This window comes from Podarcis cretensis (assembly GCF_951804945.1).
Source record: "Podarcis cretensis genome assembly, chromosome: 11".
NCBI lineage: Eukaryota > Metazoa > Chordata > Lepidosauria > Squamata > Lacertidae > Podarcis > Podarcis cretensis.
In genome coordinates, this window is record NC_137180.1 from 52,725,273 (window position 1) to 52,752,259 (window position 26,987).

General features: G+C 41.5%; 1 protein-coding gene across 16 annotated transcripts in view; it reads left to right on the plus strand.

Moving 5' to 3' along the window:
• Positions 1-26,987, plus strand: part of TCF4 (transcription factor 4) — a 344,984-nt gene that overhangs the window by 83,118 nt on the left and 234,879 nt on the right. The gene's annotated exons all lie outside the window — the stretch shown is intronic.

The window sequence follows — 26,987 nt, forward strand, 5'->3', positions numbered from 1 at the left end:
AACTGCATAGAAACACATAATGCTCTACTTTTTATTACACCTACTTTATTCTCCCACGTACATTCTCAGTTGATAAATGTATATGCATATATTATTTATCTGTTCTTGTAAAGAGGACGCATAATTGCCTATTAAATATGTTAATTGCGTAAATATATCTTGCTCAATCTCATTTTCTTTTCTGTTTATAAAATAAATGTTTTAGTTGAATTGGGTAGCATGCTGGTAAGTGAAAATAGTACTAGTGGCTTTAAGCTTTGTAAACACCTTAAAATGGTGGAGAACACATTAGCTTAATGTTAGGATGACTTTCACAACAGGAGAGAATTAAAAGAGTTATCTGCAAATTAGTAGTACATGCTTTGCAGATAAAAAGCTCCAACTCTTCTTCTTTTGAGCCTGTAAATGCAACCCAAGTTTAGTAACCAAGGCTTTGGTGGAAAACCTCAAAATTACATAATGGGATATCCAACTTGGTGAGCTCCAGATATTGCTGAATTACAACTCTCAACATTCCTGACAATTTAGCCATGCTGGCTGGGGGTTGATGTGTGTTGGCGTAACAACATCTGGAAGGCACCCCAAGATCATGCAACTTGATAAAATGTTCTTACGTTTGCCTCGCGGAATGACATTTCTCTGGCCAGGAGAGCAGGAAGAGAGAATGGTTTATTGGTTGGTTGTTTCTCACCCCCCATTGCAAGCAGCTGGTTGGTTGGTTGTTTCCTTTATCCTGTTGTACGCAGCTCTGAGGATAACGTGAGTTGTAAAGTAGCCTAGAAATTTAGAAAGAAATAGAGAACAAATTGAGAGGTTGTCCTAAAAATGGAATTAGGACAAAGATGTAGGAGCAGCAGAATGGAGGATCTAGCTTACTGGTTTATGTGGCCATGAGAACTAGAAAGGCACAGAGTGAAATGAGAACTCCCAGAATGCCATAATGTTCTGGATACTTGGCTCAGTACTTGCATTGTACATATAAATGGACAGATTAGATACTATACTGCCAATGGCTTATTGATTAGTCTGAACATCATATGAAAATGTGATGGGTTGTTCACTAGGAAGAAAGTTTAAGTGAATTGATAATTTAGTTAAGATTTTTTTTTTTTTAATTACTAGAATTTTGGCACAATTTTTGCAACATTTATCCAACACTTGAACTTCCTTCCTGTGTTTGGCAGCTTTAAACAGAGCTGGTTCCACCAAATGTCAAGCATGTATTTTCATTTACATCTGTGTATTTTAAGGCTCAGAGCAGCAATCAAGAGGGCTGCATTCCCATTCACCATTTCCTCTGTATTTTATTTGTGTTAAAGTAAAACGAAATGGCATAAGGTTTCTACATGTAAACACAAATGGAGTCAAAGAATTCTTAGCAGGAATAGCACTACTACCCTTCCAAACACAGGAAACCAAATTTTTGGCTGTTTCATTAAGTGCATTCCGTCTGTCATAAGGCATGTTTGTGATGGTACATCTTATTCCTGCTTTCTGCTTATGGCAGTGCTTCCCAAACTTTTTGAGGTTGTCCCTCCCCCTTTTTTTCTGCTGGGCCTCCCAAAACCAGCACCAACCATCTGTTCCACAGTTGAGCATACAGATATCCTTGCATGCTGTTGTGTTTGTACAGTCTGCTGCTGAGTGTAGGGATCTGCTGCAGAGTGCAAAGGTTGGGGCATTAATCCAATACGGTCATTAGAATATTGACAGGATTTGCCTGACCCCTCCTAAGACCATAGGCAGAGAAATATGCAAGAAAGCAAAGCATTAAACACCATGAGGGTGCAAAGTCGAAGATCCATTATTCCCCACAAATCCAGTGCAGACTATTGATGGTCCTCTGGGAGCATTCTGGTTTCAGGTGGAAGGAAAACCTGTCTGCCTCAGTGCTCAATTTCTCCTTATAATTTTGTGCCCCTACAGTGTTGTATGCATCTGACCAGGAGCTTGCAGCACTCTTATGAGAACCATGGCATTGTGGCATGCTCTCCTGTTGGTAGTAAAGGACGCATGATATGGATGCGGGTGGCTTTGTGGTCTAAGCCACTGAGGCTCTTGGGTTTCCCGATTGGAAGGTTGGCGGTTCGAATCCACATGATGGGGCGAGCTCCTGTTGGTCTGTCCCAGCTCCTGCCAATCTAGCAGTTCAAAAGCATGCCAGTGCAAGTAGATTAAAAGGTACCACTGTGGTGGGAAGGTACACAGCATTTCTGTCCGCTCTAGATTCTGTCACGGTGCCCCATTGTGCCAGAAACGGTTTAGTCATGCTGGCCACTTGACCTGGAAAGCTGTCTGTGGCTCCCTCGGCCTGAACGGTGGCTCCCTCGGCCTGAAGGTGAGATGAGCACCGCAACCTCATAGTCGCCTTTGACTGAACTTAACTGTCCAGGGGTCCTTTACCTTTTACCTTTACCTTTTATAGGACGCATGGTTTTTAAAACAGGAAGTATATTTCTCCATTAGAAAGGGCCTGTGGATATACAAGTTTTTCCCTTTCTCCCAGCTCTGTTCCTTGTTTTTGTAGCTAAACATTGATTGCACCAAGATGTGTGGTTTGTGGGCACAATATATGGCACCTTGCTGAAACGACACAGGTTTGTGTTTGGTCAGTGCCTGGATGGGAGACGAACTTGGAAACCCATGATTTTTATTTCCATGATGGAAGAGAGATGGGATATAAATGTAGCAAACAAAATGAAATGCTGCAAGCACCATAACTCATTGCATTAATTAGTGCTGGAGACCAAACACCCCCTCCAATCCTTCCCATGCCTCTGCCAACCTTGACTTCTCAAGGCTTCCCCTTTGTTGCATACTTCATTCCCATCTGACTCTACTTGCCACACGCCTTCATTTTCTTGTAATTATTTGAGGCTATGAACTTGCACACAAGGCTTGTTTAAACAATGCTCGTGAATCATGCTATCAGGCTCGCCTGTGCTAAACAATACCTATCTCCTGGTGACCAGAGCAGGAAAGCCTTTTATACATTGGAATAAAGCTGTTTCCAGGGGTTGTTGAGATGTCACACATTACTTACATCTTCATGTGTAGGCAGATAGGCTTTTTGTGGGTTGGTAGCATTTCTGGACACATTTCCATGGCTTCTTTACATGGGAAGGTTTATGAGTACATGCTTAAATGACTTACTGGTTTGGCAGTTTGATGAGTCATTCATCTACATGGAAGAATCATCAAAGCTATTTTTTGACCGTGATTAATCATGCAAGATGACACTGGGGTATGGAAAAATTGATCTCTTCTTCCACACCCTGTTCAGCTTCTTGAGGTCTTTTCTGCAAGTTTAGTTTACTGTGCAATCAGTGCACATTTGCATTTTTCCTATCTGTTGCACAAAGTACAAACATCATCCGCTAAGACCGTATTTCTGTTGAAAGGCTGTTGTGTATTCCCAGTCCATGTAATACAGTTTTTTAAAAAATAAAATGTGACTATTGATACCCATTGCCTGCTCCAGGTAGTGCATCCTTTCCAGGCCTGGCAAATGTCAGAGGCAAATATGGTCTAATCGGACAAGTTTAGGGTCCAGGGGGTCAGACAAGGATAAAAGTGACAGAGACAGGCGACACAGTGTAAGATGGGCTGGTTATTAGGCTGTGGAACTGGAAAGGTTATTATGCTTGTTGTTTTCTTTCACAAACAGTTTGCTCAGATGGAAGTACCAAACCTGGAACAACAATTATACAAGGCCAACTAGGAACCACAAAGTCACCTACATTTTCAAGGTGGGCTGAGAAAGCAGCAGCACCATCTCTGGCCATCGCAGGGATGGCACTGGACTAAAACAGGTATCAGGTTAGATGGTCCTGCTAGCTAAGGATGATGGGAGTTATGGTCCAAAAAAAGCTGGAGATCCAAGTTTGGGAAACCCTGCCTTGGACTGACTGAATGGTTGAGGTGTCTCAGAAACATCATTTGCAGAAAGCTTCCAAAAATGGATTTCTAGAACTGAAATAAGAAGCAGCTATCAATATTAAAAATTCCATGGTTACAAAAGTTAATAGTTCAATAGTGCAGACATATGCAAATTATGGGAATTCTGAATCTTAAAATAATCAAATTTACTTGATTCTTATGGTCTTCCTGTGTTTTCAAGATTGCCAGTTGTATCTAATATAGTTGTTTAAATTCTATGTATAGTCTAAATGGAACTTAAATTTGTTTGAATCTAACTGATAACTGATGCAAATCTCAGTTGCTGAGTTTAGCTTTTTTATTTATTCTCATACTCTTGCTATTTGCATTTAACCTTCTTTTCATCAGATCTCCACAGGCTTAATCCGCAGAATTATTTTTAACGTGATGTTTGTTCTTCTTAAGAACTGGGAAATGGTTCTGTTTCTAACTCAAGTTTTGTTTTGTTTACCCTTGTGTGTTTGGGGCTAATCTCCCCGTTTTCTAGAAATGTAAATGCTGGGAATTAACCAGCCTTTTCTTAACTAGAAATAAGCAAAGTCCAGCTGCTACTGTGGTCTGTAAAGTTTAGGATAATATTGAATTTATATAGCAACGTGATTGAGTTTGCATATGGTGATGAATGCTGTAGAAACAAAGGTTGGATCCAAAGTTTCCTTTCCACCAGTTGAAGGTATCTGCTGCTCAAAGAAGGGATGTTCTATACTTTGCTCTAGGCGGTTGTGTGAGAAAATGCAAAATGGCGGCGGGGGCGGGTGGGGGGAGGAATTCTGCAGCTTCTTACATTAGCATAAGCATGGTAGGTTCTGTGCACACTACCTATTTTTTCATCATATGACGTTTTGCCTGGGTTTTACAAACATGTTTGCAGTAAAGTACAAGTGACTTATTTCCTGGCACTCAGAATTCTTAGGATCTACTGCTAAGAAATTTATGGAAGAGAATCTCTTTGTTGCTGTAGTTCTGTGGCTGTGAAATATAAAGATATGGGAAAGGCCATCCTTAAGAGCCGCCTTTCTCAACCTTGGGTTCCTAGATTTTGTTGCGACTGCAACTCCCATCAGTCCTCTCCAGCATGGCCAGTAGTCAGGGATGATGGGAGTTGTAGTTCAAGAAGATCTGGGGACCCAAGGTTGAGAAAGGCTGCTTAAGGGAGTGGAGAGAAAGCAGAATGAAGGGTGAAAGAACCGCTAAATACTGTCCTGCTTCAGGCACAGAGAAGCAAGATCAGGCAGCAGCAGCAGCAAGAGAGACAGACCTCAGTTAAGTTCTTGCCATGCACCTGAATGTTGACAGCCAAGGGCTTACCCATATTTCCTATTGTTCCACTGCTTTCCCCTGGGGAAAACCACTCTTTAGTGCTCAGTCAGAGCAAACAGCAGTTCGGGTTTTTCTCAGGATTCATGTTCGCTCTGATTGGCCACTAAAGAGCAGGTTTTCCTTGGGAAAGGAGCGGGGCAAGGGGGAAACCGCTCAGAACCATGCCTAGAAAGCACAGACCACGCAGAAAACCACTTGGATCTGTGCTCTCTAGGCAAGTGGAAGTGTGTACAAGCTCTAAATTGGAATATTATTTTGGAAACCATGATTTGGGGTTTAGCCCTTAGTTAACTGTTTATGTTATTGCCTTTGTAAATGTACTCAGCATTCCTCAATTCAGCTTTATTTTGGTGAGAATGAAGTGTGTATTGAGTTCTTTATATGTGCAAATGCTTAGCTGGCTTCTTGAATACAGATTTAGCAAATTAAATTTAGGTGCCAAATCTTTTTTATTATTTTTTTAAGCAGCATTTTCATGATCAATAGTGACACTGACTAAGATGCTATAATTCATTATGGTTACTTATTCTATAAAATAAACTACATAATATATGTGAACAACAGCATTAACCTGGTTATTCCTTCCACGTCTTATGGGAACCCCAGCCATTTCCCTGGATTGCAGTGATGTATTGAGGTTGTGCTGCCAACTTTTAATGAGATTACTAATGTGGCGTAACCGTGTAGCAAATTATTAAATGCTATTCCATATGATTATTCAGTTTATTTTGGTAATTTGAGATTTTCCCTCATTATAAATCAGACTATGTCGAGATTATTATTTTTAACTCAAAGTTAAATGAAGGCCAACATTTAAACCCTCAATCATATAAAAAATCACGGTGGACAACTCATGGCAGAAGACATCAAATCCTGTAGTAAATAACTAAAAAATGAGATCTTTCCCCTCCTTAAGGTTTTTTTTTAAAAAAAGAATGTCACTTATTTTTCCAAATATATTTTAATAGCTTTGATTTTATGAATGTAGATCTTTGTGCAGGGGGTCTTTGTTGTGCCAAAAACGGACCCTCCTTTCTATTGTGCAGGAAACAAATGTTGACATTAAAAAAAAATCAACTTCTAGGAATTCATTATCTAGCTTTAATTACCTGAGCACAGTTCTTCCTAATATTTCATGGCCTGCTAAGCCAAATATCATGGCATCATTGCTATTCTGGCAAGAAGTTGGCAGGCTCAACTAAAATAATGATCAGGACCACCTGCTCAGAGTGTTGTGATTGAAACAGATGAGGAACGCCATGGAAATGTTTCATTTTGTCTTCTGTAGGTGACATTTAGGTAGCTTTCATGACTGATTATTTATTGTGGCATACAGTCCCAATGAATTTGGAGCATCCTCCCCAGGATCAGCTTCTTGGAGATTTCCCCCCTCCCATTTATCTGTTTGGAAAGCTCTTGCCACTGAATATGATTGTCTTTAGCTTTTTTTGTCGTTGTAAAGCTACTGATCGTAAACAATATGAACTGTTATTTCATAGCAGAGGACTTGAATTCAGCCCTTAGCAATGGTGTGGCATGAGATTGTGGGAATTGAAAGTGAGGAATCCCTTTCATGGGATTCAAAACAAGAAAATGTTTTATGAAAGCTTTTGCATCATGGCAGGCGGGTGGCGCTGTGGGTAAAACCTCAGTGCCTAGGGCTTGCCGATCGCATGGTCGGCGGTTCGAATCCCCGTGGCGGGGAGAGCTCCCGTCTTTCGGTCCCAGCTCCTGCCCACCTAGCAGTTCAAAAGCACCCCTAAGTGCAAGTAGATAAATAGGTACCGCTTTATAGTGGGAAGGTAAACGGCGTTTCCGTGTGCGGCTCTGGCTCTGGCTCTGGCTCTGGCCAGAGCAGCTTCGTCACGCTGGCCACGTGACCCGGAAGTGTCTCTGGACAGCGCTGACCCCCGGCCTCTTAAGTGAGATGGGCGCACAACCCTAGAGTCGGACACGACTGGCCCGTACAGGCAGGGGTACCTTTACCTTTTTAGGCAGGAGAAAGCTGCTTGGCTTTGTGGTGCCATTTATGTTAGATGAAGGGAAGGTTCTGTTCCATCTCCCCATTTTTTCGGATCTGTGATCAGGCTACATCAGGAATACCTATACTCAGCTCTGTGCATAAGCTTTATTCACGTAATGGCTGAAAGTTGCTTTCTCTATCCTGAAAGCTAGAATTACACCCTATGGCTTTACCCTGCTCCAGGCACCAATTCAGCACCTCCACCACCTCACGTGACTCAGATGTCAAGGAGAAATAGAACTGTGAGTCATCAGCATATTGCTGATACTTCACCTACATCCTTGGATCATTCTCTCATAGACACCATGTAGACGTTAAAAGGTTGGAATGATGTAGAGTCCTGTGCTTTCATAGCATAAATGGCATGGGCCAAGGAGTAATCCCTCAGTGCCATCATCTAGAAATGGGGTCCAGCTCTGAGGTCCAGCTCCGAGGGCCTTCTGGCGGTTCCCTCACTGCACGAAGTAAGGTTACAGGGAGTCTCGTGCTGTGAAACGCCCTCACATCAGATGTCATGGAAATAAACAACTATCTGACTTTTAGAAGATACCTGAAGGCAGCCCTGTATCGGGAAATTTTTAATTTCTGATATTTTACATTATATATATATATATATATGCTGTATCCTGCCAAGCTAGCAGTTTGAAAGCACGTCAAAGTGGAAGTAGATAAATAGGTACCGCTCTGGCGGGAAGGTAAATGGCGTTTCCGTGCGCTGCTCTGGTTCACCAGAAGCGGCTTAGTCATGCTGGCCACATGACCCGGAAGCTGTACGCCGGCTCCCTTGGCCAATAAAGCAAGATGAGCGCCGCAACCCCAGAGTCGGACATGACTGGACCTAATGGTCAGGGGTCCCTTTACCTTTACCTTTATATATGCTGTAAGCCTCCCAGATTGGCTGGGGAAACCCAGCCAGATGAGCAGGGTAGTAATAATAATAATAATAATAATAATAATAATAATAATAATAGAAATGGCCCTGAAGGTAGGGGTGAAACCACCATATCACTGTGCTATGAAGCCTAACCACAAGAATACCATGGTTGATGTTATCAAAAGTCACTAAGAGGTCCAATAGAATTAACAGAGACACATTCTCCCTGTCACCTTCCCATATCTATTAAGACTGACCAAGGTAATTTGTGGACCCAACCCAGGCAGGATTGAAATGGAACCAGCTAATCAGTGCTTTTGAAGAGAATCTGGAGTTGCACATCATCACCCAACTCAAGCATCTCTTCCAAGATTTGTGACTGGTGCAGGGAGCATTTCTTAAGGAGCAATTGCACATGCACTTATTTCAAGATGGTCAGAACCAAACACAGACAATTAATCCCTCTTTCCTAGATATGATTCGCCATAAAGGACAATAGTTTAACAAACCAAATATAGCCAACATCCTTCCAAGCACCTCATCTGCATCTGCAAGCCAGAAAACTGGGCCAGATTGCATTCTAGCTTTCCCCAAGCTGGTGCCTCCATCAGATGTTTTTGGACTATCAACTGTGGTCAGCCTCAGCCAGAATGATCATTGGTCAGGGATGATCAAGAGTTGTAGTGCAATGCATCTGAAAGGCACCAAATGGTGAAAGCCTGCTCTAGACACACTCAGTCAAAACTGGATGCAAGCTAAATTGTTCAGCAAACATGATGTGGTGAGACTCCCAGACGCAACCATGAGTGATATCCAGACACTCTTCTCTCTGTGTGAGTGAAAAATAGGAAAGCACAGGAAGAGAGGTGACAGTCCTGATACTAACTGAGGCAATCTCTGTGTATTCTATATATGCAGTGGGTGGTTCAACTTATTTGTATAACTCATTGATTTGTGCCTTGCTCTTTAAGCATTTTAGTAATAAATTATTTTACCAAGGAGAAAGTATGCTTTTGATATTTCACATCTTGCCTTTATATATACAGTGGTACCTCGGGTTACATATGCTTCAGGTTACATACACTTCAGGTTACAGACCCCACTAACCCAGAAATATTACCTTGGGTTAAGAACTTTGCTTCAGGATGAGAACAGAAATCGTGCTCTGGCAGTGCAGCGGCAGCAGGAGGCCCCATTAGCTAAAGTGGAGCTTCAGGTTAAGAACAGTTTCAGGTTAGGAACGGACCTCCGGAACGAATTAAGTACTTAACCTGAGGTACCACTGTACTTCAATGTGGAGGTTATTTGGAAGGGATACATATTGCAGTGTAATTTTGTTTACAATTTATATAGCTACCTCCTGTTAATTAAACTTTTTTGAGCCCTATTGTTGGTGTGTGTGACCCAGTGGTGGAACACATGATTTTTAGGTTTGAGTTTATTGCCCGCCATTTCCAGTTAGGAAATTTAAGCTTGCAGTTTTTTGTGTGGAGGGTGGGGACTTTTGCTTGAGATACTGAAGGGCAGGTCTGAAGTTATGTTGCCTGTCGAGATTTACTGCTTGTTTTGAAGGATCGTTGATGCAAGTCTAGCTTTGTTCACAAAATCTAAACTTCAACATCGCTGCAACAGTTCCCTTAGAAAACTCGCACCCTATCATTGCTTCCCTATTCTTGCCAGAATTAAATTTAGGTAGGTTTCTTGTTGTGACATTCAAGACTGGGTGGCTGTTGTTATTTTAAACTTTACTTGGCAACTCAGATTTATACTTTCTTCTGTGGACTTTAAAAGATAAAGCTCAGAGCATTTGTGCTTTATAAATTTGGCATGGCTCATATGGAACTGACAGTTGTGAAAAGTTATACTTTTAAATTACCTATGTGTACATGTGTGAATATGGGACAAGTGTTCACTGTGAATAAATCAGTTCTAGTAATATTGCCAACTTTATTCTGCAGGGAAGGGAATTTCCTTAAAAGAGATTTTGGTCAACAGCTTGAGAGAAGGGCAGAAAAGCCTAGCATGTCATTAACTCTAGGATATCAGCAATGGATATTGTGTTTAATGCCTTATCCATCCAAGTCACTGTGCCCCAGGGGTCTAATTTCACACATACCATTCATTTCTCAGGGATTTTAGTATCAAGTTATGATATCTATGTGTGTAAAAGTCCCCTCACATTAATCACCACAGACAGAGATTTCATATCACCTGATCTTACTCTCTGCACCTGCTATACTTTTCAAAGAAATCAACCCACAGGTTCAGCTGAGTATTTCCAAGGTGATAGGAGTAGGAATAATTAAGTCTTAAACTCACTAAAGTCTCATTAGACTCAGTGGGACTTGCTTCTGAGTGGGGTTGTACTGCAACTGACATCCATCCATCCATGCATCCATACATGTGTGAACTAGAGCAGAGGGTTTTCCAGAGCTTATCATTCCTGTATATCAGGGAATGTTGGGCTTCCATCAGTCCCATCACTCCCTTCAGCATATATATATATGTATATGTATATATGCTACCCTTTCTTTTTAAACTGATTTAAATAGCAGTAACTCTGAACATCAATAAAATAAAACACAGCAGAAAAATATAAAAGCATATTGTTAAAAGTTAGTTATTTTAAATAAGAACATGCTTATTGTATTTAAAATAGGTACAAGCATTGTTGTTGGCATTCATTTGTCTCGAGATACAATGGAGTGCGTCTCTGGGGGTGGAGTCAAGCCCTTGTGTTAGCAGTACCAATGTGAACTCAATGGGGAGCAAGCCTTGACAGTGTGTATGGAGGTCCTGGGTTGCCCCACTCTCGGCATCACTGATGTGGTCTAAACAATGTGTCCTTCACCAGAGGTACTGCCCCTCCCCTAACACTCCCTACACCAATAGTCAGGGGTAGGCAACCTAAGGCCCGGGGCCCGGATGCGGCCCAATCGGTCTGGGAATCAGCGTGTTTTTACATGAGTAGAATGTGTGCTTTTATTTAAAATGCATCTCTGGGTTATTTGTGGGGCATAGAAATTTGTTCAAATTTTTTTTTCAAGATATAGTCCAGCCCACCACATGGTCTGAGGGACAGTGGACCAGCCCACGGCTGAAAAAGGTTGCTGACCCCTGGTATATATGCACTTTGGCTTCAGGCAGAGGAAAAATGCAGTTTTCTGCTCTGCCTCACCCAGCGAAATGCCTTGGTCCAGCCCAGTAAGTACTTCCACCCACACTTCTGCAGAAGGAGAATAAGTTCATTGGGTTCAAGTTGTCTCTGGACTCCCCCATTGAACATCTTAAAGGTCTCCTTTGTGGTATTATTATTAATTAATATTGAATAATAAAATACCAACCATCCCACAGACCCAGGGCCAGTCCCACATCCTCCTGAGTAAAGGCTGGTTAGATTTTATTGTGCTTGAGCAACTTAGCAAACTTTTCCAGTTCCTCTGAGGTACTAATAGGAACCTCATAACACAATTAAGATTAGGGCCTGCTTTGTGGCCAGTGGCCAGAGATGATGAGAGTTGTAGTCCAGCAACATCTGAAGGTTGACCAGTTCCACACCACTATTGTATATTTTATATCAGACCTGTTTTTCTTTTTCAAGTTCTACTGCGCACCCTGAACTTCTTGCTGTTAATGGGATTTGTACCTCCTTGCCCTCTGATAAACTGTGCTACTCACAGACAAGAGAAGCTTCTGTTAAAAACTTGTTTTTTTCTCTTCCTCAGAATCATTTAACGCTTAAAGGTGGTTGTGGTTGTTTCTTTGAAGGAACGAGCCATCATGCATTTTAAAGAATTTGTCTATTTTATAACTCAAAATTAGTAATTCTCCTGTTGAAAGCTATATGATTGATGATCTCCGGCAGACTAGGGACAAAGATGAGAGCTGTTTCCTAGTTCTGCTGGATCTCTCAGCGGCGTTTGATACCATTGACCATAACATCCTTCTGGACCGTCTAGAGGGGCTGGGAGCTGGGGGCACTGTTATACAGTGGTTCCGCTCCTTCCTTCTGGGCCGAGTTCAGAAAATGGTGGGGGGGGGATGAGTGTTCAGACCCCTGGGCTCTCACTTGTGGGGTGCCTCAGGGTACTGTCCTCTCCCCCATGCTTTTCAGCATCTACATGCAGCCGCTGGGAGAGATAATCAGGGGGTTTGGGCTGGGTGTCCATCAATATGCGGATGATACCCAGCTCTACCTCTTTTTCTAATCAGAACCAGTGAAAGCTGTGAATGTGCTGGAGGCAGTTGGAGGATGAATGGCGGCTAACAGATTGAGGTTTAATCCTGACAAGACAGAAGTACTGTTTTGGGGGGACAGGAGGCGGGTGGGTGTGGAGGACTCCCTGGTCCTGAATGGGGTAACTGTGCCCCTGAAGGACCAGGTGAGCAGCCTGGTAATTTAGACTCACAGCTGTCCATGGAGGTGCAGGTCAATTGTGTGTCCAGGGCAGCTGTTTACCAGCTTCACCTGGTATGCAGGCTGAGACCTTATCTGCCCACGGACTGCCTTGCCAGAGTGGTGCATGCTCTGGTTATCTCTCACTTGGACTACTTCAATGCGCTCTATGTGGGGCTACCTTTGAAGGTGACCTGGAAACTACAACTAATCCAGAACGCGGCAGCTAGACTGGTGACTGGGAATTGCTGCCAAGACCACATAACATCGGTTTTGAAAGACCTATATTGGCTTCCAGTACATTTCTGAGCACAATTCAAAGTGTTGGTACTGACCTTTAAAGCCCTAAACGGCCTTGGTCCAGTATATCTGAAGGAGCGTCTCCACCCCCATCGTTCTACCTGGACACTGAGGTCCAGCGCCAAGGGCCTTCTGGTGGTTCCCTCACTCTGAGAAGCCAAGTTATAGGGAACCAGGCAGAGGGCCTTCTCGGTAGTGGCACCTGCCCTGTGGAAAGCCCTCCCACCAGATGTCAAAGAGAACAACAACTACCAGACTTTTAGAAGACATCTGAAGGCAGCCCTGTTTAGGGAAGCTTTTAATGTTTGATCCAATAGTGTATTTTAATATTTTATTGGAAGCCGCCCCAGAGTGGCTGGGGAAACCCAGCCAGATGCGTGGGGTATAAATAATAAATTGTTGTTGTTGTTGTTGTTGTTGTTATATACTGAGAGCTTTCAGGATTTAGGAGCTTCCTACTATTTGAAATCTTGCACAACCTGCAGCATATATCCTCACACATTGGTGCTAATCCAAATTTCTCCTACCTTTGTTTCACGGCAGGTCAGCTGTGTTTCCGGTCCACTTCATTCCCCCTTAGTGCTGGCATCTTCCCCAACGCTTCTCACATGATAGCAATAACAGCAGCAGCAGTTCTCTGCACAGAGAAGGCATCTTGGTAGCATTCCAAATGGAGGGTTTGCTCCTTAAGGAGCAAGGAAGCCACACGTGGGACATGCACTCTTCTGGAGCCTTTCAAATGGAAACAAGCTTACTCGCTCACACATGATTAGCCACCTGGGGACCTTGATGAACATGGGTAGATGGAAAGCATACCTCCCTTTGGTGTAAGGTGCAATCATAGTCCAGAATGTGGTCCAATTGATTAAAACTTAATAACGAAAAGCTTACACGAGCCTCTCAGCTATTTAATTTCATAGCAGGAAACGAATTCTGTGGATATGCTGATGATAAGAGACCTTATTCCTTCCCCCACCAAGGTGAGGTGGTGAATTCACTTACAAAAAGTTCTGGAATGGAACATGGTTTAGTGGTATTGGGGGGGGGGGTCTATGCTCACTTATCATTTTTCACAAAGGACGTATTTTTAACTGCAATATCTGAAGGGCCACTATCATTGGTTCCACCTATTCTTTGTGAACCAAATAGTACAGTCACACCTCGTGTTGCGTTAGGTTCATGTTGCGTCTTTTCGGCTTGCGAACGCGGCAAACCCCGAAGAGTATACTTCTGGGTTTCGCCACATGTGCGTGTGCAGAAGTGTTCTAGGCTCGTCACACATGCGCAGAAGTGCTCTATCGTGCTGTGCGCATGTGCAGAAGTGATGCTCTAGTTACTGACTTTTTAGGGTGCAAGCAGCATCCCGGAACAGATCGAGTCCGTAGGTAGAGATACCACTGTACCTCAGTCAGCCCTGTCCTACCGGTGTGAATAGCAATGGAGGCTTTGGACAAAGTTTCCCTTTTTTATATGGCCCCTCCCATTTCAGGTATATAAGTGAGAAGTTGAGATAAATGAAGGGAGAACTCTGGGTGAATGCAGACACTTACCCCATGAAGAAATCAGTGATGCGTGCCTGCTTCTTAAATGTGTGATCACAACTTGTGATGAAAGAGGACAACACAGAAGACTGTGTTGGTGAGGTTGGAAACTTTGACAGAAATCTGAATCGATTGACTGCAATGCAGCCATATACGTAATTTAATAAACCAGGAATTGTTTTTTGAAAGCCAAGTAACTTGCTCTTCAACCAGTTTTGAAACCCTGGTTTTAAAGCACAGAAAAAGGCCGGAACCTAGAGGATAAACATCTAAAAGATTTTTTTTAAAGTAATTTAGTACTGGGGACATACTGTTGCCCCCTGACAAAAATGCTGAGGGTGATCTTGAAACGAAAAAAAAAAAATTAGGGAGCCATCCAAATGAGAATGTGTTAAGATTAATATCTGATGAACCTAATCACAAAACACATGAACTTACATGTGTTTAGCGATTGCATACTATGGGCTTTCTTGCTACAGAAAAAAACCCCACTTCAAATACCAAAACTTTAGTGAGATTTTCTTTTACAAAAACAGCAAGGATTTCGTTATTTCAAAGGTAATCAGCACCCGGTATTGTAATTCTGCAGGGAAAACAAGCTCTTCTCTAAGAAGATTCCTTCCCATGAAATTCTATAGCTTGAGGAAATTGCATATGCATGCAACATAGTCATTCATAAACCACTAATGCAGACCATTATAACCATGCAGCCATGTGGGAAAAGTGCAGAACTGTTACCATTTTGTAAGGTTCTCAACTTTTGCCACACATTAGAATGCCTGATAGGAAAAGAAAAGGTGCCTTATATTTGTGTTAAAACAGATGACTTAACAGCCATACGGTCGAACACCTTACCACATTTTTAGTTGCTTGTAGTCACCTTCTAGAAGGAGAGTTGCACTCATGTAAAGATTTGTTTCGTGAGTAGAACTTTTCATCTGTGAATGGAAGCTGCTTTCTTTTCGTGGAGGTTGAACTTAGGATCCAAGCCACATTCTTCATTGCAATTAATTACAATTTAGAAGAGTTCAGCTTTAAGTCAAAGCCAGTAGAAGGCAATAGATAAAGCAAGTAATTGACTGTCTGATACAAATATTTTGATGTTGGAGTGATCTTCTAAATTATTTGATCAGTGAAGCATGGGGTAGAATATTCAGGTAAAAACAACCTGCTTATCAAATAACCATGGGCAAGCCATTGTTTCTCAGGTTTATCTTAACAGTGGTTGTGAGAATCAAATAGATTAGGAACAATTTCTAAAATTGAAAAGCATGGAACCAAGGGGTTGAAGATGTGTTTAGGCCTTTTTCAGTCTCTGTTGAGATTTTAGGTAGTAACCATAGAATTTTTTCCTGGTGTAATTTCCTCCCAGTTTCTTTTCCTTTTGTTTTCCTCAACCTATTGTACCTCTCCTAGTGACTGCTCAATCAAGAACCCAGGCTTCAGGCATGATTCAAAAGCTCAAAATGAACTTATAATGGAAAGCTTTCAAGTTGTTGTTGTTTTTTTTAAAAAAAGTTTCAAAGCAAGGAAACCTATAGTAGTAAAGTTAGGTTTGCCCAATATCTTTGTAACCAATTTGTACAAGTATTTCATAAATTCTAAACAAAAAAACCTTTTAATTTTAGTAATAGCACTTCATTCAGTTTTGAAATCATTTCAAGAATAGCATTTGTGTCTTCATTTTTTTATATACTGATGTATTCTTTTTGGACTATAGATGAGATAAAGAATTAACAATTTTGAAACAATAGGAACGACATGTTCCACTGTGATGAAGGAATTAGATAATCTTGCATGTTTGCTTAAGGGAGTCTGTATCTTGAGACTTTTATAGGGTAATATTAAAGCCCTGAGATGTCTTATTATGCCAATACCCAGAAGATTACTTTAATGAGAAGTAAAGGGCCTTTTTCCAATTACAAGGGAATAACTGTATTAAGTTTCTGTGTTATGTCAACCTGCTTTGATTTGATTACTGAAAAAGAAATGGATTTATCTGTCAGTGTTACTTAATTAAGCCTTCTCATTGATGCTTTGCAGAGTAATATAGTGCGGTTTGCACATTTAAGTCTAAATACAAAGAAAATTGGCTGAAAGCTTAGGCACGACCTACGAAGATAATACACAGGAGTGATTGCTTGCCATTTTTCAGATCACTGAGTAAAACCTTAATATGCTAGAAAGACCTGAATATTGTAAAGCTGAAATTAAAATAGCTTGATGGCAAAGAGCTTTCAGTGATGTCATGAGAGAACTTTGGCACCATGATCCCCTGGCTTTGCTGACATGGGTGGGTAGGTATATTGTACATGTTCTTAGTTCTTGCATCAGGTTGTATTTGTTTGTTTCTGTCCCCATCCCTTCTTACCTCAGTAATTTACATATTGTAACAGAAATTTAATACATCCCCCAAGAAAAACAGATACAAAAACAGATCTTCAAAATCCTGATTTTTCAGAAGAAAATTTTTACTTTTAGCAGATTTGGGTACAGGGAATTCCACAGTTCTTCTTTTGCTATGCAGGAGTCCCTGGACATGTTCATGTACACCTCTTGTGATGTATATGGTGGTTCAGCCAAGTAGGGAGCATATTTGATGTATTCTATCTATGCATGGAGAAGAAGTGAGAATGGCCTGATTCTCATGGTGATCAGCTGTGCACTAAGGAGCAATTAAAAATACCTGCATCATGTGTGCAGCAACGCCCTTTTTGTACAGTGGTGCCTCGCAAGACGAAATTAATCCGTTCCGCGAGTCTCTTCGTCTAGCGGTTTTTTTGTCTTGCGAAGCAAGCCCATTGACGGCTTAGCGGATTAGCGCTATTAGCGGCTTTTAGCGGTTTATTGGCTTAGCGGATAAGCAGATAAGCGGCTTAGCGGCTTAGAAAAGGGGGGGGGAAGGAAAAAAAACCCGCAGGAACTCGCAAGACATTTTCGTCTTGCGAAGCAAGCCCATAGGAAATTCGTTTTGCGAAGCACCTCCAAAACGGAAAACCCTTTCGTCTAGCGGGTTTTCCGTCTTGCGAGGCATTCGTCTTGCGGGGCACCACTGTATATAGATTTCAGATTTCTGGTAGGAATATGAGAAAACCCTCATGGATGGAATTCATCATCACACTAATACAGTTGCTCAAACAATGCACACATTTCTGCTTGCTAGATGGAACTATTCCCACCTCACAAACCCCACCCTGTATGTTGTTCTGTGGGTTCTTCCAACCCCCCCAGAGCAGATTGGGAGCAGGCTTGGGGGAGGAGAGGGGAATTGCCCCATTACGCTAGCAGAGGAGTCCTTGTTCTGGCTTCCGGTAGTGCAGAATCCAGCCCAGGATTTTTAGTTTCTGTATTGATAGTTTTAAAAGTGAGTGTTGCTCTAGAAAAACAGCCTGTTGATACCAGCCAATGGTGTTTTGCAATCACAATGCAAATGGTGTTTCCTCTACTAGAATGAACTGTTTAAGTCTCTTAGGGCACCATTCAGATACCAGTTCCTGCCCTCATCATCTCTCATTAGAGAGCCACCAGAAGTAGGTCAGCTCACTTTGTTGCATGAGTGATCCAGCAGCCTATAAATGATTTAAATCAAGTATGGGCAGAATGTAGAGATGACGGTTCACTGGTGGACCATTCAATAGTGGACCACCTAATTGTTACTGGTTGCTGTGATTCTTGCATACAATGTTGAATTTAAAGTGGATCTTATTCTAATCCCAAAAGACACTAGTTATGCATAGGTTCACTGAACACAGCTTTGTTTGGTGTTATTTCATAGCAGGTTTAACATATACTAGTAGATCCTGGGGATTCTAGTACAGGCATAGGCAACCTTCGGCCCTCCAGATGTTTTGGCCTACAACTGCCATGATCCCTAGTTAACAGGACCAGTGGTCAGGGATGATGGGAATTGTAGTCCAAAACATCTGGAGGGCCAAAGGTTGCCTATGCCTGTTCTAGTAGATCCTGGGGGCATAGAGATCAAGTAAGACTGAATTTTACCCAGCCCTGATACAAACAGATCAAACCATAAATCTAAGGAAAGCCTAAGTTGAAACTTCTTCATGTCCTGGCCCAGTTTGAAATCAGAAATGTAGTTATGGGTGATACTTGCATTTCCATTCTGCCTGTTAAAGGCACATGAGTGACAACCATTTTAGGCACATCTAGTTGACGCACAATCGCCGACATGTGGGTCCTTTTGGACCTAGAAGAAGGCGGTATGGGGGCAGAACGGGGTGGGGCATGCTTATATGCCCCCTGCCGGTGTGCGCATGGGGGTTTGGGAATGAAACCCCCGCGTGAAATGGTCTCCTCAGGTTTGGGGGGCCGTATATGAGCAATACTGAACATTCACGTCTGATTTTCCCTAGTTCTACATACAGTTTCCTTTTGCTGTAGTTTGCACTGCTGTTTTGATTTTCCAGTTAAATTCATACAGTTATCACTTTGAATGTTTAGGAATCGGTGACTATAGGATCTGCACGCATGGATGCCACTGCAGGACACAGAAGTAAAACAGGTGCATTTTCCCCCCAGGTAGAAATTGTAGGTTTTCAGGCTGATGGTCTCAACTGAAGGGTGAAATCAACATGACACACAACATTCAGAGGCATATCTGAGTTGGATTCTATCATGTTTTTGGCCCTTTTCAGAAAAAGAGAGAGAATGCTGCTATTGCAGGAATGTTTATCTGTTTGTTTTTTTTAAAATAATATTTATTAAAAATTTTCCAGAATAAAAAGGAAAGATAGCAAGAAAGAAAGAAAAAACAGATATGATTTACACTTGGTTTCAGTGGCATCTTTCCCGGACTTCCCCCCCTCCCCCTCTTGTATTCCATTTCCCTTAAATTGATTCCACAGATTCTTACCCCAAATTTTAAAACCTTATTTGTAATTTTAAATAACCCATTTATTCCAAATTAATTTATCTTATTTATCTTAATGAACCATTTCTCCTTATATTTTATATAATTCCCTAAGATCGACCCCATTTCCCTTCCACGAATTCCCCTATTTTCAAACAACAAACATGAAAAAAGTAAAGAAAGAAATAATATATAATTTTACAGCCTTTGGATTCCAAATCTCCCCCACCCCCCCATTCCCCGGTTCCAATCCCCAAAGTTCATCCATTGTCTACTGCCAGCCTGGTGTATCCACGTCTATATCTCAACTCCACTTTGCCGTCTTTTGATAGCTTTTAATTTCAGAAAGTCCAATCTCGAAAAAACTCTCAGAAAAAGTCATTGTTCTTCCATCCAGACCTCTATGTTTAAGAGTCTAACTTAAATTCTATTTCTTGGTCCTTTTAAAGTCTGGATGTTCCAAATACTCCAGCTTCAAATTTGGTCCAGCTCTTATTCCTCAGGTTGCTTTTTCATGTTCTGCTGCAGAAACCTTCTAATTCAGAAACTTCTTGTTCTCCACAGAGGCTTTTGTTATTCAGGAACATAACTTGTGTCAAGTCCCTTCCTTTCTTCAATAGATAAATCCATTGTCTCCTTTAGTATAGAAACCTCTGTAGACAAAATAATGCTTCGTTTTTGCAGCTTTCCCAAGAGATAACAGATCCTGCTCAAATTCATAGTATTTTTCCACTTGCTGCTACTGTTGCAATGTCCCAGCCTCCCTCTAGAGGGAATATGGTAAATTAATTTCTTTCAAAATCAGACCCAAAAGTCAAATAACTTGTTGCCTTTATTTCCAATAATTTATGTCCAAATTGTAACAAATCTAACCAGCAAAGCCATCGTAACAAAGTTCTCTTTTATTTTCCTGCTTTGACAGCTACTTTGACAGCTGTCAAAGTTTCTGTGTCTCTTCACCAGTCTCTCATAGCGGATCGTTCCCGGTTCCCGGGGGGGTTGCACTTTAGTTCCCACAAATCAGTCTTCTCCTCCAGCACAATTATTGTAATTTCCCTTCGTGAAGTTAAAAATTTTTTTTCAGGTAAACAAGTTCATCTCTCGATCTTAGTTGTCAAATCCTTGCGTTGAGCCATCTACAACGGGGGGGGGGGCGGACTTCCTTTTTGCACTCCCCCCGCTCGCTCCAAATTCAAAGATCAAATTTCCCTTTTAAGTCCAATCAATTTACTCACGGGTTGTTCCTTTTAGTCCAAATCCGAAATTTTCAAAGAAGAAGTTGTTGCTCTCCACCGAATGGCATGCGGCTTCGCTGGGCAGGGGAAGCATTGGACTCACAGCACCACACCCCCCCCGTCACCCGCTCCGCAGCCTTTAAAAAGGCTCCTTCGCGGGTCGGGGGGGCGCAAACGGTGCCCACCGAGTCACCAAGTCCATGGGCGTCTCCGCCCATGGTTTTTGAGGGTCCCCGCGAGGAATGTTTATCTGTTCACTCTGTAGATGTCTTTTCATCTAGATTCATGATGTTCGTATTCGAGTAGGACACATTGCTGTAATTTAGCCTTGAGGTATCACTGACATGCATTGTTGTGGAGAAGTCTGTAGGGGGGAAGTTCTCGTCACAGCTTCTATAATATTTCGTGGTAAAGAAGACTTTTACATGCCACTACAGACATCTTAGAACTTAGGAGCAGCAATGGGAATAATATAAGCTGAAAGGTGTTTAACCTGGGTTAGAATCATTACATCCAAATTTTAGGGTATAGGCATCCACTATCATGTTATGAATGAAAGTAGCCAAATGTTTAGCATAAGTTAGGCTAAAGTGAAGTTTTGCATGTATTATGTGACATTTGGGTAAAAATAGAGGGGAGTTAATTAGCAGAGAAAAATATTAGTGCAAGAAAGTCTGAGGGTTGTATCCTTGTGAATGTGGAATGACTCCATAATTATGACTTCCCCTCTCTCTCCTGTCCCACATCTTACCCAAGATCTGCTCTGGAGGGTTGGATGAAAAAGGAGGGGAAAGTTGTATTGCACTTACAGATATCATTTTGTGAAGCTCCTAAATACAGTTAATAATTTAGTTTGATACCGTCCTAAAGATCTAGAATTAGCTACCTCCATTCTACACACAGTTTAAGGATACTGAATGAATTTTTCATGGCTAAAGTAGCCAAAGCAGTGTTAGATGTAGGTTTATACCTGCAGCTTGTTCACATAAACAAGTTTGGAATTTGAATAACAATAGCACTAAGCAGTGATTTGCACATGGCAATGGAATATCACAGATCAAACACCAGAGATCAAAATGTTATGCTTTATGCAATGCTTTTTATTGGCAACAGGTCAAGCACTCAGCTGTGAATCATCATCTTTTGAGTCCCGTTGACTTCAAGTGACCACAGTGGATTAAATTAAAGTATGTTTGTTTAAATGTCTTGTGGATCACACTGTTTGGCAGCAATCCGAACTTTGTTTGCTAATAAATTTGCACATGATTAGGGTATTTGTGTCTTGGGAGAGTTAAGTGGAGATGTGCATTTCAATCAGATAAGTTATTAGGAAGAGAAAGAGTCAGTCAATTCACATATAAAGTTCATGACTGGCCACCCTCTTAGTTTCTCTGTTGAATTTTGATGAGGGAGCATTTGTAGTAAAACGTGGGAATGGCTGTTGCAAAGACCTAATGGATCTGAAAACACTGGAATTCACAAGCGGATCACACATATTTGCAGTAGTCACAAAAAATAATATCTACAATCATATCAATATTGATTTCTATAACCTTTCTGTACACACACACACACACACACACACACACACACTTTACTGATGGGGGTATGCTACAGGATCATTGCTGCTGAAATATTTACATCATACATGACATTTCCCCCACTCAAGTCATAAACTTTGGGTGACATCCAACAGTGTCCATCTGCCTGTGTAATAGACTTCTGCTCATGTAAAAGAACATTCCCATACTCTTCTTCTTTGTCCAGCACCTGGCGCACCCACAAAATTTGCTCTTGAGCATTGAGGAACCTCTGTGGCAGACTGGGCACGAAGGAGGGCTGCAGGAGGGAGGAGAAGAAAGAGAAACCCCATTGCCTGAGTGGAAGATGGATACCCCTCATTTACAGCAGGCTGAAATTTGGCACAGCTGTGACATGACCAGCTTATATTATTGTTTAAACTTTTGTGGAGGAGCTGGAATTTCGGGGAAAGAAAGAATGGGAAGGGAGACAGAAAATTGCAATTAAAAAAAAAGTCCAGTAGCAACTTAGAGACCAACTAAGTTTGTTCTGGGTATAAGCTTTTGTGTGCGTGTGCATGTACATGAAAGCTTATGCCCAGAACAAACTTAGTTGGTCTCTAAGTTGCTACTGGACTTTTTTTTTGTTTTTTTATTTATTTCAACTGCATCAGACCAACACAGCTACCTACCTGAAACAAAATTGCAAGTTTGGGAATAAGTAGCTGGACATTCATAAATGATGCCATGTATCATAATTTAGGCTATGATCCTGTATTCAGATATGTACGATTTTCACTTAGGCTAATGATTGATTTCTCCTGGGCACGTGATTTCAGTGTTCAGAATGGATCAGAGACTGTGATGCCAAAATGTGCTGAAAAAGTCTGTTGAAAAGCCATTCAGTTTCATCTATGGTTTGGATGTGCCTTGAATCAGAATCCAAAAGAGTTAATAATCAGTTGCATAACACCCGTGATTTTAAAAAGCTCTGCCTAATTAACTGAATGCAATGGTTGATCTGATCTGTCATTTAAATGATGCACATATTTTAAAGAATGTAATTAAATATTTACCTGGAATGTCTTGTGTTATTAGCACTTTAATGTTTCATTGAGATATTAGGAATTGTGATGCGGAGAAATATAACATTAACAAACATGTTAACATGCAAGGGGAGGGGGACAGAGCAAGGTGGAGGCAAACACTTTCTTTGCTCATACAGCTAGGTCACAGATACGCAGCGCAGATGCCGAAGCTTCATAACTGCACGTGCAAACCCAATTCATATTTTACATGTAATTTAAGTGCTTTGCTTTTGTTAATCTTTTCTACATGCCTTTTTGTTCAATCAGATTAAATCTATTGTTTCAAGTAATAGAATTAATAATAATCCATAATGAATGTGATGGCGGATAATGGTCTAGCATGCCTTTATGATAAATTAATGGCTTGCTCTCACCTGGAAAGTTATTCCAGTTATTTAAAGAGGAAGTATGTGGTTTTAATAGTGTGGAGGCATTCAGTAATGTTCCGTGAGAATGACTACACTGGACTTCTGGTTTTATATTTCTGCTTCTTGATTTAAGCACTCAAAACAGTATCCAAGGAACGGATGCCAACTATTTTTTAGCAGTGCACATTGCTGGGGAAAGCACCATTCCGTTGCATTCAGTTGACAAATTGTGGCTATTCATCAGATAACAAGATTGTCCTGTTCATCTGGTATCTTCTCAGTTCCTTCCTTCCAAAAATTGAGAGCCTAGGAAGAGCCCTGCTTGATCAGGCCAGAGACCCATGCAGTCCATCATTTTTGTTTTCAGTGGTCAACCAGACGCACTTGGGAAGCAGGACCTGAGTGCAACTGCGTTCTCTCCACCTAGTAGCTGTTAAGCAGAGGCATAAAGACTTGGAGAGTGGAGATAGAACATAGCCATTGACAGTCTTATTCTCCATTAATTTGTCCAATCCTCTTTTCAAGTCATGCGAACTGGTGGCCATTTCTACCAGGATCACAATACATTTGGGACTGCTTCTCTTCATATGACCCAACCTTGACCCTGCAATCATAAACGGAGGCCCTTCTTCGTGTGCCTTCTTTGCAAAAGTTCCGGAGGGTGGCAACACAAGAACAACAGTGACTCCCTGTTTGTTGACTGCTTTCCCCAGGGAGGTTCAGCTGGTGCCTTCATTATTAAACACTTTTAGGGTGCCAGGCGAAAGCACAGGTGTCAGGCCTGTGACATCTGATGCCCTTTTAAAATGTGTTGTGGATTTTTGGGTTGTCTTTGTTTTTATTATGTATTTTGTAATCTTGTTTTGTATTTTTACATTGTAAATCTCTCTGTGATCTTCGGATGAAGGGTGGTATACTACTACTACTATTACTTATTGTGGGAGAAAATTCCATAGTCTAACTATAGGTTAGGTCATGACTTGTGCTCAGCATAGTTCTGATGCTGAAGGTGCTTCATCCATTTCCCCTGATTCCTCAATCCTTCTGCAGCTTTCTGTGAGAGACCCTCTGGAACAGTGTGAAAGGCAGCCCTGCAGGTTGCAGAGGGAATGAGGAATTGGTGAAAATCACCACCCTGTCCCCTTCCTCCAGTGGGAAGCTCCTGCTGCATTCCGGGTCTCTGGATTCTGGTTCCATTTATGCAGGTCTGAAGGCATCCCTATGTTTTCTGAAAACAGCCATATCGTGAGGAAGAACTGTATTCAGTATCTACTTGTCAGGGAATGGTAAGCTTTACTCAAGACAACGGGGAAAGGGTTACATCCCCCTCCTGGGTGCTGAGGGCCCAATCCAAATCCCCTTCCCCCCCCTCATAACGGCAGCTTGCTAAAATTTTAAGAGACACCCAGGAAATACAGATCATGGGTCTCTGTCGTCTTGCCTGGTTAAGCCCCAAGTGACTTTTCATAATAATATAACTCAGGGTCATCCAACGAAGCAGAACAAAGTGACAGACAAAAGAAAGTACTATTTCAAAGCACATAGTTAAGCTGTGCAAGATGTAGTGATGTTCACTGACATGGGCAGCTTTGAAAGGGTATTCGACAAATTGATAGAGGTATGGCTGTTAAAGGCTGCTATATTACATCCTTGATCAGAGGTGGTAATGTTGAGGGTCACAGGCAGAAGAGTACCCTTGTACTTGTATCTGGTTTTCAGGCTACCAGGGTCATCTGGTTGGCTACTGTCTGTCTGTCTGTCTGTCTGTCTGGACAAGACAGGCCTTTGGTATGATGCAGCAGGGCTTTCCTTAAATTCTCATCACAAAACCTCATTCTGGCAGTTTAAAATTATTTCAAAACAATGTAGAGCCCCTTTAAACTACTAGTAGCACAATGCAGCTGGGAGGAGTTGTGCTCTTGGCTCCAGTACAATGCATCTAACACAAACATTTAGGGATAGGATGTTTTCTCTTTGCCTGCTTTGGTATGCTGTTCTTCATATGTTATGATTTGATATTAAATATCACTGGGAAAAAATAATTCACTAGAACTTTATAGTTATGCTTAAAATTAAGCTTGCTCTTAATTGCTTTGCTGGACGTCTGCCTAACTAGAATAGTCACAGGAGATTCTCAACACATTTTTAATGAGCAGTCAGGCAAGCATACTCCAACGCGCTTTAGTATGCCACAAAGCACGTAATGGACTCTGCCTTAAACAGTAGAGTTGAGGGACTTCTGTTTCTTCTCTTGGGCCCTGACACAACCTCAGAACTGCCACAATGTACCCTGAGGCACATGATGCACTGTCTCTGACTATCCACAAGGAACACCAGGTTGCATTCAAGGTACAGTTGGAAGCAGCCATTCTGCCTCCCTTCTCAGGTGGCCTAAGTCAATAAAATTAGACAACAGAGCAAGCTGTAATGAAAATAACTCATGTGGAAACATATTGTGTGCTCCCCCCCTCATTCTTCCCTTCCTCACTTCCTCTCTTTATTTTATTTACAAAAAAGAGTAGCTTTTCATATGGCATGTTCTGTATGTTTGGTTAAGAAGTGTAATGGTCACTGCAGAGGCTATTGCTCACAGTGATTTGGATAGGAATCATTTGTGATCTGATTTTGTTTTGCTGCTTACATAAGTAATGGACTTCTTACCAACTGACAAATAAACATGCTAATTTAGTGGGGGGGGGGGGAAGAGTAGCTTTCCATTAGAAGTCTCCTCCAATGAAATAAGCATGAGAGGTGCAATTTTCCGGGGAAACAAACGTTTCTGTACCCTCTTCCATTTTTGTCAAGGAGAAGCATGTACTTGTAGAGCAATAATTAAAAATTCCTATAACCTTTTTCATCAAAAAGGTCTTAATAGCAGTTTAGCATATGTAATTAGTTAAGCCTTGCAGCACCTTTGCGAGGTGAATGCTATACCTTCCACTTCCCAAAAGGTGATTTTCTGAGAGTCATAAATCAGGAATGAAGGACAGAATGCAAAGTTTTTAACCTCCTTGGTTCATGCTACAAATTGCTTCTTTGCATTGGCAGAAATAAATCTTGGAAATCTCTGTAACAACAGTCTTAATATTCTTAAGTCAAAAGGAAATGACAGATCAACAGTACAGCTCACATTTTGAGCTAAACCTTCTCAAGAGTACCTCCCAGGCACTGGAATATTTTATTCCCATCGTTGTTAACCTCCCAAACCTGAAAACTTGTTGGAAAGTTTCCAAAAAAGTTTTCGAGTTTCAGAAAGCCACCCTGAAGAGTTTCAATCAGTTGGATTTGCCAACTGACCAGCAAAAGACAACAGCTGGACTTCCTCTCTCCACTCGGTGACCTCTTTAAAAATTCTGTACAGTGTGCATCTTAGTTTAGCCTTCCCCAATCTGTTGCTGCCAAGACATTTTTGAACTCCCAATCCTCATCAGAATTTGACAACTTGCCCAACTGCCAGGGTTGATGGGAATTGTATTCCAAAACTTCTGGAGTACATCAAGTTGAGGAAGGCTGCCT